Here is a 15732-nt window from a genome sequence, read left to right as displayed (position 1 = left end):
GGCCAGCCCATCTGTGCCCGTCTGGGAACCGGCAGGGGGGCTGGGGCATGTTCTTTCTTCTGCAGCTACTAATAAGGCCATGCCTCTTGGAAGACGGAGGCAGTTAATTGATTGGCCCCTCTCTGTACTTGCTGGCCAGTAGGCTTTTTAGATGAACTGGTAATTAATGCTATAGAAGCAATATTCAATCTACACCATTTGAGATGTCGATTGTGCAATGGAAGGTCTTTGGTGGCTCACTCTGCAGATTGTTATGATCTACTAGTTGATCTTCTGCCTAATTGTTTATTTGTCACCGAAACATGTCTCTCTGAGACCTCAGGTCCTGCTGTAGTAGCGATGCTCCCTGCTGGCTATAATATTCTTAGATCGGTCCGAATACATAGCCATCCAGGGGATGGTGTTGCCTTTATTGGCAAGTCTACATCTACATTTAGCGCTATTCCCTTGCCTACTTTTTCTAGGTTTGATGCGTTTCTGGTCTGCCTGACTATGTCAGCCTCTAAGACTGTTCATATTCTAACAGTTTACCGTCCTCCTGGTTTATGTTTGTTGACCTTTTTATTGATTTTGTTGATTCATTGTAATTACAACATTCAAATCTTATTGTTGTGGGTGATTGTAATTACAAATGTAATGACTCCTCGGATAAAATTACTATGAAATGATTGAGGTTATGGATGATCTTTCCTTGTCACAGTTTGTGGTGGAGCCTATCCACAAGCTGGGCAATCAGCTAGATCTGGTATTTGCAAAGCACTATTTTTTAATGGTATCTTCCCCTTTCCTAGTTATGTGGTCTGACCACTTTATTGTTCCATTTCTAGTCAATTGTGTGGATCCCCCACCAGCTCCCTCTAAACAAAGGAAAAAAGGATTAAGAGGCAGTAATGGCGGGTGGTCAACACATCAGTGTTGGCTTCTCACATTTTCACTGGCTGTAGCACTGCAATGGCTGCTGATTTTGGCACTTTATCAGAAATGTTTTCCATCACTGCTGATTTGGTTGCGCCATTGGTTGAGATTGTGGCTTAAACATAGGCAAGCAGAACGCAATAGGGTGGAGGACTGGACCTCTTTCTGTGCAGCCACCTCCCTATATCATACAGCTGTTAGGCTTGCCAAGTGAAACTACTATACTTCCCAAATCGAAAATTCCATCTCTCAGCCTAGGAGCATTTTCGGGTTGTTTGCTCTCTCTCAACTAGGGATACTTATGACAACTCTGTCCCCTCATTTCACGAACATTGTGATTCTCTGGCTAAGTTCTTTGTGCATAAGATTGAGAATATTCGTGAGCATATTATGTTGGACCATGATCCTCCTGAGGTCAAATCTGGCTCCCCAACTCCTGTGACCTCAGGGACCATATCACTACTGGTTGCCTGTTGGGACTCCTTTCCACTGTTTACTCCAGCTGACTTGACTCTGGCTCCTACCGGCATGAAGTCGGCCTCTCCCTCTGATACTATTCCATTATCTGTGGTGAAAGATATTTCTGGTGCTCCTGCCTCAGATTACTGCTGCAGTGAATCTCTAATGCTACTCCGGAACTATTCCTTCGGGGTTGAAGTGTGCTACAGTGATTCCCCTATTGAAAAGGCTGACTCTTGATCCATGCCTTCCTGCTAATTTTCACCCCATCTCTCTTTTACCCTCCTTCATGAAGTTGATTGAGTCCTTGGTATCTCCTCTACTGATCAAATTTTGCGAGTCAATGGCTTTGCTCGACATGTTCCAATCTGGCCTTAGATCAGGCCGGTGCACTGAGACCATGTTGGTCACAGTGCTTGATGACTTGGTGCTTATCACTGATCAGGATGGAGTGGCAGTCTTGATCCTTTTGGATCTCTTGGCTGCTTTTGATACTATTGATCACGCCATCCTGATCAGTCGGCTGTCAGCTGCCAGCATGTAGGGTGATGTTCTCTCATGGTTTTGCTCTTTTTTGCCTGACTGGTCTCAGCAATTGTTACTATGACCTTCTCTCTCTGCAGTTGTGGCTTTGCTGTGTGGGGTTCTGCAGGGCTCTGCCCTGTCCCCCACATTGTTCAACCTCTACATTCAGCCTTTGATTGCCCTAATCTGATCCCACGGCTTCAGATGCTACTCGTACGCTGATGACACACAGTTCTTGGTACGGCTTCACTTACTCCATCCGCCTAATGCCACTCAGCTATGAAATTGCCTCTCCACCATGGGATTCTGGATGAGTGAAAACCGGCTAAACCTCAACGGAGATAAGACAGAGGTGTTGACTGTGGGAGCCGATACAGCTCCTTCACTTTGGGCACCCCCCCTCTGGCCATCTGCATTGGGTACTTTCCCAGTGGCGGTTCCTACTGTTAAAAATCTGGGTGTTAAAATATCGGCTTCCATTTCCATGGCTTCTCAGATCGGTTTGGTCTGCCAGGCTGCTCACTTCCAGTTTAAAATACTTAGGAAGGTTCTGCCTTATATTCCGCTCCATCTAGGTGCCACAGTAGTTTCCGCCCTGGTTGTCAGCAGGATTGACTACTGAAATTCTCTATATCTTGCCCAACCAGATTATGTAATCCATTGCCTGCAGATGTTGCAAAATTCAGTTGCTCGCCTTGCTACTGGTACTCCTTATTTGGAGCATATTTCACAAGTCTTTAGGTCTCCCCAGTGGCTTCCATTGGCTAAGCGTGTGTCTTTTAAATCCCTTTGCCTAGTGCACAGGCCTTTTTATGCTGCTGGTCCGAAATATTTGCAGTTGAAATTTCGACCCTATGTTCCTGCTTGTGCACTGCGTTCGGCTGACTGCTCCCGTCTGGCTGTCCCTAGAGTTCAGCATGCAAGAATGGAAGGCCGTTCTTTCTCGGTTAGAGCTGCCATGTTGTGGAATGCCCTGCCAATTGCCCTTTGAGCCTGTCCAATTCACATGCTTTTTAGGAAAGCTTTGAAAACCCTACTCTTCTAGCTTCCTCTTTTTCTTGCTCTGCTTAAACTAGCTTCAGTCTTAGCACCAGGTTGCCTCTTTTAGTGTTGGTTGCACTGTACCTCGGTATGAAAAATTCTAACATAACATAACATACCATAACACATTTTAGCAAAGGTTTGAATTTTAACTAGGGCCAAGGGTGTGAGACTCGTGTGTGCCTAATAGACATAGGCATTGCTAGGGGGGGGGGTTAGGGAGCTGTAGCCCTGGGTCTTTTGGTTGTAGCCCTCGATAGAATCTCAGGGGCTACAACCAAAAGGCTAGCTAGCCCTGAGTCCTGTCAGTCACTACATAGCGTAGCCCCATATCTTTTCCAGACCTAGCAACATCCCTGCTAATAGATGTCAGTAGTATAACGCATAAAGCACATGCCAGCCAATTTGAATTTGACCCTGCACAATAGGTTTTATCATTTGCACCACACCACAGCAATAGACTAAATGAAATGAAAGTAAAATTAACATATTAATCCTATTAATATTCCAGGACCCAATTATCTATTCCCCTACTAATATGCAATGCAATTTAGACCATTGCTTATGAGTCCAAAACATTGGTGCATTGGGGTAAAGTGGCCCATTTCATAAAATGTAAAAATATTTCAGCTGTGCAAAGTCAACTGGAAATGCAGGGAATGTAGAATTAGATTTGTTTTGCGGTGAATTAGTGACAGGGTTAGATGCAAGTTGATTTATTAAAACCGGCTCCATTGTTCATTTGTGGGGAAGGAGGAAATAGCGCTGGATGAATCTAACATGTTTATGCAGTGCTGCAGCTTGAATCTCAGTCAAAGTCACAAAGCAAATCATGTGCTATTTAATGGGCTGTTTTGAATAACACATGAGTTTTAGAAAAAGGACCTGAGCAAAAAGGGCTTGAGCAGAAAGGACTGGGTCATTCACTCACTGGCTTGGGAACTGAAAGAATGGTAGAGGACTGGTTCCTGGGCAGACTCCTGTGTTTTTTTCCAGCAGTGCTGCAGGCTGACTGTCTTGTGGGCTGTCTATATCTCTTGGGTTGGCAGTCATCAGAAGAAGCAGAAAGGCTGGGGAAGGACTTTGTGGGTTACTTCCAGTCTGAGTCGGGAAGTATCGCCAGTTGAATTTAGATAATTATACAGGAATTGAAGAGTGAGAGTGTGCTACGTGGATGCTTGATACTATATAACATAGGGTAAATAAGCCATTTCATTTTTAGGCCCTACATAATAACATTTTAAACGTGTATGTAAAACTGTGTTCATATTTCCCAAGTTTTGCTGCAATGAAACTCTGTTGGCAGAACCTTGGGCATTATCGCAAATATAATATATTGAAATATCTTGCAAGAAAGACTTTGCTTATGTTTGAATTACAGCGTGGATGCACATGTTAATCTTTGTATCCTGCATATTTCTAGCTTCAGATCAAGAATAACAATAAAAAAATATGACTTAGTGTATTTATTCTGCACTCAGCTTTATTGGGTTGGCATGCAGAGAGATGCAGAATGTGCATTAAAAAATATCAAAACAAAGTTAGCCACTATAAATTGTTTTCGCAAAGTGTTTGTGCTCGCTGTCTGGCTGTGAATCCTGTTTTGGAACTGTGGACTTTTGCGAGCAGGAAGGAGTCAGTACACAGAAGTCGTCATGTGATTTTGCCCAGAGGAATCCCCTCAAACAATTGGCCGGGAGTGAACCCGCCCATCCCCATCCGGAATACACAAAAGCACAGCGCACGCGCACTCGCGCGCGCGCATTTGCACAAGTGCTTTCGCAAAGTGTTTTCGCTAGCTGTCTGGCTGTGAATCCTGTTTTGGAACTGTGGACTTTTGCAAGCAGGAAGGAGTCAGTACACAGAAGTCGTCACGTGATTTTGCCCAGAGGAATCCCCTGAAGCAATTGGCCGGGTATAAAAGCCAGCCTTCGGGCTAACAGACTGTTAACAGACTGTGAATAGACTGTGATAGACAGAATGTAGAAAGAACTAAAATTGGTTTGTACCTTCTTTTTAGGAGTGAACCCGCCCATCTCCATCCAGAATACACAAAAGCATTTGCGCGTGCGCATTCACACAAGTGCTTTCACAAAGTGTTTTCGCTCACTGTCTGGCTGTCTAGCGGGAGTACGGGTGTACGGGCGTACTGGTTAATTAATCATTTTTTAGTGTGTTGATTTTTTTTTGTGTGTCACAATGGGCCCTAAAAAAATCACTTTAAAAACTGGAATACCAGCAGTTGAATCAATACAATCATTGGCAGCAGAACAAGGAGGAACACCACAAGTAAGTGTATTTAACTTCCGTGTTAAAAAATTAGCATCTGCTGCAAGACACGCGGCATTGCTACCGCGTTGCTCAATATCACTTACTTCTGATATACGATTGTTTTGTACAAACGAGTCGAATGAACAAAATCCAGTAAACCCGCGAAACCATACAGGTGCGAGACCTAATTCACAAAAAGTCAATCGGCATAGTTACTCAGTCGATTCACACCACCGCAATAGAAGAAATAGAAAAGAATGAACCAGCTGCATAGAAGGCTGAATTGCATGCACAAACCCCTAATGACCAGAGATTAATTTCGCTGTCGGGAGAAGTAACAGACACTACACTAATCACTGCTTGTACAATGAATGAAACACACTTAGGTACGGTAACTCAGCCGTTAGCACGTGACATTGCCTTAATCCCTCTGCACCCAATTAAATGCACCGTAGCAGCACAGAGGAGACTGAGGCATGCTCATGAACAATTAACGCTAATGGGAGAAATAGATGAGGATGCACTAGATTTTATGGATTTATCAAGTAAATTTAGCCCATGTTCACAAGAGATCCAATATATATGTTCAAATTCCGGGGATTTAATACAATTGCAAGAAGATATGAGTGATAATGCCATCGTGGACCATCAAGACCACATATCGCCCATTAAAAACATAACTCAGGAAGAACACATAAGAGAAGACACACTTGATGATGAACAAGGCACTTGTGTAAACGAGTCACTTTCATTCATTGCCCCAACTCCATGGCGAACCAAGTTTCAAGACTTAACGCGGGAACCTGGGTTTTTTATAAATAATGACCACTCGAAACGTTTTTCATTTCCCGAAGCTCCCGCACTCAATAACACCTTAGGAACTATGAACACGGCACTACTAGCTATAGCGAAATTGTATGAAACAATAGAGGCTAAAATAAGTAGGCAGACTTCTATGATAGAGTTGCTCACTCGTAAAATAACCAGTATCGAAACTTTCATCAAACCTGGTGTTAATTTAAGCATACAATCATTAAAGGAGAGTTCCGGGACTTTTTTTTTATTGTCCCTACGGTTCGGCCATGTGTTTTTAAGCATAACTCGGTAGATCGTAGAAAACTTTCCTATGGACCTTACCCGACTTTTCGTCCATTAACGCACTCGAAATCAGCCGCCATTTTCTGATAATCCTATCACTTGCCGCATCGCCCTGGCTCACCTGCTTTTGCGGCACTAAATCAAATCCCCCGCCCCTGAGCCTGACATCAGCAGACGCGTACCGCCCATTTCCCAACGCCAAAGCACGTTTCGTGTCAACAATGGCTGCACCTCAGCTAATGAAGTGTCGCCATGGAAACGGCAGGACGCCTCTTTCCTCAATAAGTATAAACACACCGTTTCACAACACACAGCAGCAGATTTTCGATTCCATTACTCTCGCTGTGTTACTTTGAGTATTCTGTAACTCGTTTCTGTGCTCTGGTCAGCTACCTTCGTTGATTGTAGCCCGTGTGAACAGATACCAGTACCACCGCTATAAATTATTTTACTTTCTTTACCACACAATGGCTACAATAATGCCGTATATGTACGAGCCCGAGTACACCGAGGAAGAACTACTGGAAAGGCAAGCACGCGAAAACGATGGGGATTCGGACGGCAGTTGGGAGGACCAGTCAACGGATGAAGAGCCTGGACCATGTCGCATGGACGGCGTCTCCACCTGGTGCACGTGCAATCGGTGCGAGCTAATGCCAACTGAGGAGGAGAACTGCTGCTGCCGTGAAAATTCCGGGTGCTTGGCCTACATTTCGGAAGGCGAGCCAAGTCCGCAATGCATCACCGAGCTGCCAGAGTTCAGGGAAGCCTGCCTCTCACGGACAGTGTTGAGGATGATGATGGTGCTTATGCACGAACTTTGCGGCACTGTTCGTCCGCGTAATCCGAGTAACGAGTAAGTATACTCTGGTTGTGATGTCAGTGATGCCACTACTATTTCATGGTCGTCTCCCACATATAAAACTACATCTACATATCATTCGAATGCATGTAAATTGGTTCCATGTTGTGCATTTTCTAGATAGAATTTTTTTCAAAGCAGAATGACATTTTTGTACCTGAATCGACAGTGATAAGAAAGTTGTCATTTTAATACAGTTTGCATCTTTCATTTTCACAGGTGGTACAGGCTGGTGGCCTATCGTTGCTTCACTTGGTGGCTTCACGGGAGGCTCGGACACCGCGTTCGGAGAGTAATACCTGCCTGTGCGGTACTTGCCATTAGACAACATTTCCCCAGCGACAGTGGACAATACCGCGGATTTTCCCTGGATGTGCTGCAACCGCAACTTTACAATGTGTAATGTTTATTATTTATGTTCAATTGAAATTAAGATCTAAAATAAAACCCAACATATATTTTAACAATGGTTGTTTTGATTTTTTAAATGAATCTAGTGTGTCTCCATTGAATAGTCTTCCTGTGCCTTGTCTTGTCACACCACATGTCTCCGGCCAGCATCCTCCCTCACGCTGGCCGCCCACCTTCAATCCACATAACCGTTGAACCCATATGCAGCAGACATACATATGTTATTTTGCGGGTTGGCATCAAGCCTCCCGGCCTTGCCTCCTCCCCCAAAAATACTTACCACACCACTTTGTTCAAGCGTTGGCAATAAAAGGAAGGCCGTTGGATTTTATTGATACAAAACATGGTTATAGGTAAATAATCAATATGGTTGATCATAATAAATCATCCTTTTGGGCACCGGGTACAGAGATGACCCCCTCTGGCCCGTGCCGCCTTGCCACCACAGGCCAGCCTGCTGCTGACTAACTGCCTAGGGATCCAGGGTCTCCAGGGTGAACTGCACCCATATATTCTCCTGGGAGGGTGAGGTATTTATAAACTCACCCCCCTGCCTTCCATGTACTAGATCCTGCAGCCTGCCTCTTACATGCAGTTAGATGGCCTCTCCTTGGTGAGGCCCTACGGCAAACGAGTCTTGTCTGCACGACCACCGCCCCAATCCACCCCCCGCCCTATCAAAGGCAGTTTGCACCGGGGTACTTGCGCTGGCAAGTGGAGCTGTCAGGGAGCGATAAAGGCCAAGAGGTGCCAAAGACCATGTACACTTCAAAGTGGTCTATAGAGCATGGGTTGTTGTTCCCATGTCTACCGCCAGACCCCGTGTCTCCTGCCAAGCATCCCCCCTCACGCTGGACGTCCCCCTGCAATCCACATAAGTGTGTCTCCATTCACGAGTCTTCCTGTGTCTTGTCTGCACGACCACCGCCCCAATCCACCCCCCGCCCTATCAAAGGCAGTTCGCACCGGGGTACTTGCGCTGGCAAGTGGAGCTGTCAGGGACCGATAAAGGCCAAGAGGTGCCAAAGACCATGTACACTTCAAAGTGGTCTATAGAGCATGGGTTGTTGTTCCCATGTCTACCGCCAGACCCCGTGTCTCCTGCCAAGCATCCCCCCTCACGCTGGACGTGATTCATACACGTCATTCATTCACAAACACACCCCTGTTTCGAATTCTTTATAACCCACTTCATATTTATAATGAGAACTTCTTTGCACTTTGCTAGTCAACCCGTGAAGGTGCTGGTTATCTGCTCTTCGTCTCTGTGAACTTCCGTGACCACTTCGAGGAAACTTGTCAGTTTGCAACCTGTGAACTGCTCCCTGTTCTTCGACAAGAAACTACTCTGATCCCTGCATCTAACTGTTTGCTCGTCAAGGTAAGGCCATGTACCATACTCATTTTGCGTCCAATTTCTTTTCGTTCAAGACAGTACATGCAAGGAACTAGTCACATGTTCTGAGTTTAGTCAAATTATTTTTCTATTTTTTTAAAGTTATTCAAATACTTATCCACATGTGAATAACGTGTATAGTTCCAAGAACCAAAACATACCTTGCATTGAACCTTTTATGTGTCATTTAATTTTTTAACACATTGGTATTCATAGAGAATTGTTGATCTTTACTTTTCAGAACTTTCCACAATGCCTGCCTGTTCCATTGGCGGTTGCCCTTCGAAGACCCATAATAAATCTGAAGGTACTATAATGCATGTTTTCCCTAAGACAATAGATCAGATAAGAGAATGGGTCCAATATTACGGATATCCACCCTCTGAGCTTGAAAGTAGAGTCCTAGAAGTCTTTGCGGACAAGAGGGGTGATCGATACCGCATCTGCAGCAGGCACTTTACCTCTGACATGTACTCCACATCATTGCTAATATAGAAGAACACACCGCGAGCGAGGCGAAAATTGCTCCCAACCGCTATTCCCACTCTATTCGTCCACATCCCTCCACTGAGTCAAGTTTACGTATTTATCTCTCGGCCTTGCGGTAGTGTGTAGCATTAGCTAACAATAATTTCCCCATTTATGTATCCACTCAATATGAAGGCGGAAGATTCTCCATCCGTGTCGTTATTGCAGTCATCAGCCACTTCAAGCGCCTATCGGGTAATCTTACTTAGCTATTCTGCCATTGACTTGTTTTAGGCATGTAAATCAATAGTTTTAATTTATCGTGTAATTATTTTACCTAATGGTACACCCTTGTACTCGTCCTCTAGTCTTTGTTTTCAGTTATAATTATTGTTATCCAAAATAATTCAAGTACTGTCTTTCAGGGAGATGCTGAGGAGTCCAACGTATTGACGACTACCGTTGATGTCACTCAGATGCTCGAGGTACGTTTCAGGACAGTTCCATCGATGGAGATCATCAGATCTTGCATTCTTGTAGCGTGATTGTTACACACAATGTTTCTTTCGTTTTTAGCCATTGATATGTCCTTCTGTCGGCGCCCTCGTATGTGTCTTCTTTTTTCAATATTGTGTTCATTACTAATGAAAGTCCTATGTTTCAGGGAGTCGATGGAGCATTAGTCCAAGAAGAAGGGGGAGCGTGCAGTTACGGGTCGGCGCAACAGCTTGCAGAAGTGTGCACCGCAGTTACATCGTCCCTTGATGTTCTTATGCATTTCGAGGTATGGATACTGACAGCTCGATCAAGCGAGATCATATGACGTGATTACATCCGCTATACTTCCTTCTTTATTAACGCAAGTACTATGTTTCAGGGAGATGACGGAGCTTCTTCTACAAGAACATCACCCCTAGTAGTTGATGCAGATTTCTGGGTGGTGACACTTCCAACGATCGAGCAAATCGAATCATATTTAGATATCCATTATTTATTTTAGACAACTGATCATTTGTGCAGGTCTATTTAGATGAGCCGTTGACGCCTGCACAAACTTTATGTTCTTTTTATCAAAATAGAAAACCATACTAATGCAATTACTGTGTTTCAGGGAGTCACTGAAGCATCATCTTCAATAATATCATCAATGGAAGTCTATGAGGAGCCTGAGGTATGGATCTTGACAGTTCCATCTAACTAGATCAACAATGCGTGAATAATTGTCGTTTGAATGTTCTACACAAAGCGTTCATTCGTGTTTTGCTATTGAGATGTACGTGGGTATTGGTCCCCAAGTACATTTTGTGTTTTCGATATTATTATACATACTAATGAAAGTTCTATGTTTCAGGGAGTCGATGGAGCGTCAGTGCGTGATGGATGTGCTTATCAGGAAAACATAGTCGTTGCAGCGCAAGAGGAAGTGGAGACATATACACACGAGTCGGAGCAACAGCGTCCTGATGTTGAAGTTCGAGGCAAGAAAGTTTCAAAGAAAAGAAAGCAAAAGAAGGTTAGTGTCCTGGTCACTATATTATGTTGTTTTTCACTGTTAATAGTTCAATACTGTAAGTTGTGTTTAAACTGAACACCCCTTTTCCAATCTGTCCTCTAGTTGCGAGTGGGTGTACGAACTAGATCTACACAGACAGTGAAGCGAACGAGAGATGTTGCTTGTCAAACCTTTTGGCAGGGACTTGAGACTGGAGAAGCATCGTGCCAATGGGAAGAATATGAAGTGATTGACAACGGAGCTATACCACCACCAGCCATTGATAGTGAATGTCCTCCTGGTAGTTCGGATGCAGTCGGAGATCAATTCACAGAATCCACACCCGCAAAAACTAAGACCGCGAGAAAGTTGAAGAAATTGTTTTATTCACCCATCGCCGGAGAAGGAACAGATGTTGCAATGGAAGAGAATGAAGTAGGCGACAATGAAACACCATCAATATCACTGAACATAGCGGAAGACGATATCAGAGATTCTACCTTTCATGTGAGTGACATGTCCTCAACGTTACAGGCCGAACCAGCTGGGATGCAGACTGACAGTATAAGGAAAGAGGCCAAATTCATTGTATTCGATAGTTGTTTTCATTGATATTATTATTCGGATGAAATGTGGGCATTTGGTTGGTGGGGAAGTATGTGGGGAGCCATTGATTAATGTGACTCGTGCAATTCGAGGCACTAACCTTAAAATACATGCCACCTGTACAAAATATCATCCTTTCACATGGTCTGCACAACCTATGCTGGGACAACTGCCAGCAGGCAATCTACTTTGTGCAGCGGCTGCACTTTTTAGTGGTTCAAGTTTTAAAAAATTAGAGTCTTTCTTTCAGTTTGTGGGAATCCATTTCATTGCGAAAACTCAGTTCTACAAATACCAAACCGATTATCTATTTCCAGCCATTAGCGAAGCTTGGAGGATGGAAAAAATGTATATTGATAGTACATTCGTGTGAGTGACATGTCCTCAACGTTACAGGCCGAACCAGCTGGGATGCAGACTGACAGTATAAGGAAAGAGGCCAAATTCATTGTATTCGATAGTTGTTTTCATTGATATTATTATTCGGATGAAATGTGGGCATTTGGTTGGTGGGGAAGTATGTGGGGAGCCATTGATTAATGTGACTCGTGCAATTCGAGGCACTAACCTTAAAATACATGCCACCTGTACAAAATATCATCCTTTCACATGGTCTGCACAACCTATGCTGGGACAACTGCCAGCAGGCAATCTACTTTGTGCAGCGGCTGCACTTTTTAGTGGTTCAAGTTTTAAAAAATTAGAGTCTTTCTTTCAGTTTGTGGGAATCCATTTCATTGCGAAAACTCAGTTCTACAAATACCAAACCGATTATCTATTTCCAGCCATTAGCGAAGCTTGGAGGATGGAAAAAATGTATATTGATAGTACATTCGCGGGCAAACGGTTCAGGCTAGCCGGTGATGGACAGTGCGACAGCCCAGGATTTTCAGCCAAGTACTGCACCTACCACTTTCAGGACATGGAAAGTAAGAAAATTGTGAGTTCGGTGGTCGTGCAGGTGTCACAAAGTACATCCTCAGTGGCCATGGAGAAAGTTGGCTTTGTAACATCATTGCAAGAACTACAATCGCGGGGAATGGTGATCGACCTGATAGCCACGGACAGACACGTTTCAATTGCCAAGACAATGAGAGAACAGTACAAAAATATAAATCACCAATTTGACGTTTGGCATCTTGCAAAATCAATCAATAAAAAATTGTCGGCTGCAGGTAAAAAAAAAGAATTGCAAGGTATTTCACAGTGGTCCAAGTCAATCAGCAACCATCTTTGGTGGAGCTCAAAAACATGTGGAGGGTCGTTGGAAATTCTACTGGAAAAATGGCGGTCAGTAATGCCACACTGTACAAACGTTCACCGATGGAACACGAACCAACATTTCCACAATTGTGAACATGGCCATTTGTCCACAGAGGAGGCACGGAAGAAGAAGTGGTTGATTCCTTCATCACCCACTCACAAAGCCATTGAAAAGATTGTATTTGATAAAACTATAACAAAAGCTTTGAGGGGACTCACGGAATTCTGCCACACAGGAGATTTGGAGGTGTTCCACAATATGTGCCTCAAGTACAGGCCAAAACGATTGCATTTTGGCATGGAGGGCATGATAAATCGGACTCTTTTAGCGGTCTTGGCACATAACCATAATGTTGGCCGTCAACAAAGTAGGACGACCGGAACTTTAGGGACGCTTCGCTACAATAAGGCCTTCACTAAAAGAAGTAAACAATGGGTGATCAAACCAGTGTTTGAGGATATGCAATATGAGTTTATTGAGAAACTTATTGTTGACGTCCTAGATAGGCACATAAATGGAGTTGTGAACGAACCTGTGCAGGGGACAACTGCATTGCCACCCAACATTGCATCTGTTCCATGTCCACCTAAAGAAGAACTCATTGAGAAATACACATCACGGTTTAAATGATTGTAATTTGATTGTCTGTTCTCTCAAGTCTCCTCATGTCGCAGGCCCATTGAATATGTGTATCTATCCAACCTTGTTCATTTGCGCATTAAATTAAACCAAACAGTAATATAAATCATTTTTCAAAAAATATAGAATCTCTCCGTATTTATGGTTCTGTGTGGCTGCAAAGCACGCAGACAAAATGCAAAGATGGAGTGTAAATTTCAAGTCCTGTGAGAATGCCTTACACTGAATGTAGCTAACTAGGAATGTGTGCTCGTTCAAAGTGAAGGTCAGCTGCTTTGATTTTTTCTCGGGTGCCAGAATGGCCCGCGACTCAGTATAAGGTTCTATTGTATTTTGACCTTGACAGGCCGGGACCACGTAAGAAACGATAATGAATATAATTTCAGAAACGAAAGCCATTTCATGTTCGTTCATTAGAAGAAATAACGTCGGCATAGAAGGAGTGGTATTTCGGGGCTGCCCTACGCACAGACGCAATGGAAAATGCAAATATAATGTAAGTAACTCTTTAGATGAGTTTATACCGCAATTTAATTACTATACAGTAGCTTTAAAGACGGGTTAAGTTGTACTTGTTCGTTCTATGTGGCATGTTGTTTTGTACCGCGCACTATCTTGGGGAGAACCGTCTACTTTTACGGAAGCACCTCAAAACCTTTGCTTCTGCTTTCTCTCTCCCTCTCCCCTGCAACAACTGGTCCACTGTCTGCGATCTCGGTCCTGGGCCCTTCCACTCTCCACCTGCACTCCCTGTCAACCCCTGCACTGAGGGACTGTCTCAGTATCCTACAGCCCCCCCTTGACGTTTAAAACCCAGTTGCACTGTCCTAGCTATGAAATAATTTACCGACCGAATATATAAAATGAATAATTTTAATAAAGATCTGATGGTGAGACTAATTTCATTGTTTATGTTTTTCAAACAGGTACATCATGCATTACTGCATGTGTCACGAGTACCAGACACCGGCGGACGGCTTCTTTAACCGCCAGTTGCTTCTCCGCGTGAACAACGTTACCACCCTGACCATTTTATGGGACGATCGCCAAGTACAAGTATGCCCTTACGCGGTACTAACGGCTAGATGCAACATACAGACCGTTGTGGTGGCCTAGTGCCTCGTTGTTGGAACAGCCATGCGATTATCAGTGCGACCGAAGAGCTTATTTTATCGTAAACCAACACCCTGTTTACTGCACACGAACATCGCTTGCCTCAAGACGAACTATTTTGGATCGAGAGCAAATAAAAATGAAAATCGCTGAATATTCTATAAACATTTGATGTCCAATAAATGTACTTTGCCAAATGTACAATCTTGCAGTTTGCTTTTAAACCACAGTTTGATATTCCGAATTGTGGCGCTGTATTGTGAGATGATCTAAGACCCTGTGTACAGCAAAGGAACATCGCGTGCCTCAAAACGAACTATTTTGGATCGAGAGCAAATAAAAAAGAAAATCGCTGAATATTCTCTAAACATTTGATGTCAAATAAATGTACTTTACCAAATTTACAATCTTGCGGTTTGATTTAAAAGTACAGTTTCATATTGCGAATTGTGGCGCGCTGTGTTGTGTGAGCTGATCTGTGTTGATTTCCGGGTTCTGTGTGGAGTCGCGTAGAAGACGCCTGGGCGCGTTTGCCTACGCAGCACAGTCACGTCACGGATAGAGGCGGGGAATATGAATGTTTTGATAAAGTCTGTTTCAGGGGCGGGGGATTTGATTTAGTGCCGCAAAAGCAGGTGAGCCAGGGCGATGCGGCAAGTGATAGGATTATCAGAAAATGGCGGCTGATTTCGAGTGCGTTAATGGACGAAAAGTCGGGTAAGGTCCATAGGAAAGTTTTCTACGATCTACCGAGTTATGCTTAAAAACACATGGCCGAACCGTAGGGACAATAAAAAAAAAGTCCCGGAACTCTCCTTTAAAGAGTCCCCCAAATGTGATATACCAACTCATAGACAATAAAGCTACCCAAAGTGAGGAAGTTACCAAAGTTGAAGGAGAATGTAATCACCAATCAGAAAAAAGCATGGAGACACAAATCGGTCGAGCAGATATTGGCAAAGAGCTCAGAAAGGAAGAAACACCTGAAAAAGTGCAACCTACAAACACGAAAGGCGAATCTGAGAAATTAACTGATATAAATCCAGTGATTGAAGTCACACCTCTTAGTAAAGTCAACATGTTTAATGTATTTACATCTATTTGGAACAAGCAGGTTATTGAAAAAGATCCAATGACAAAGTTGAATATGTGTACCAAAAAAGGTAGAAAAC

The sequence above is a fragment of the Ambystoma mexicanum genome, chromosome 10, assembly GCF_040938575.1.
Source record: "Ambystoma mexicanum isolate Mex_15411 chromosome 10, UKY_AmexF1_1, whole genome shotgun sequence".
NCBI classification, from domain to species: Eukaryota; Metazoa; Chordata; class Amphibia; order Caudata; family Ambystomatidae; genus Ambystoma; species Ambystoma mexicanum.
This window is presented reverse-complemented; position numbering follows the sequence as displayed.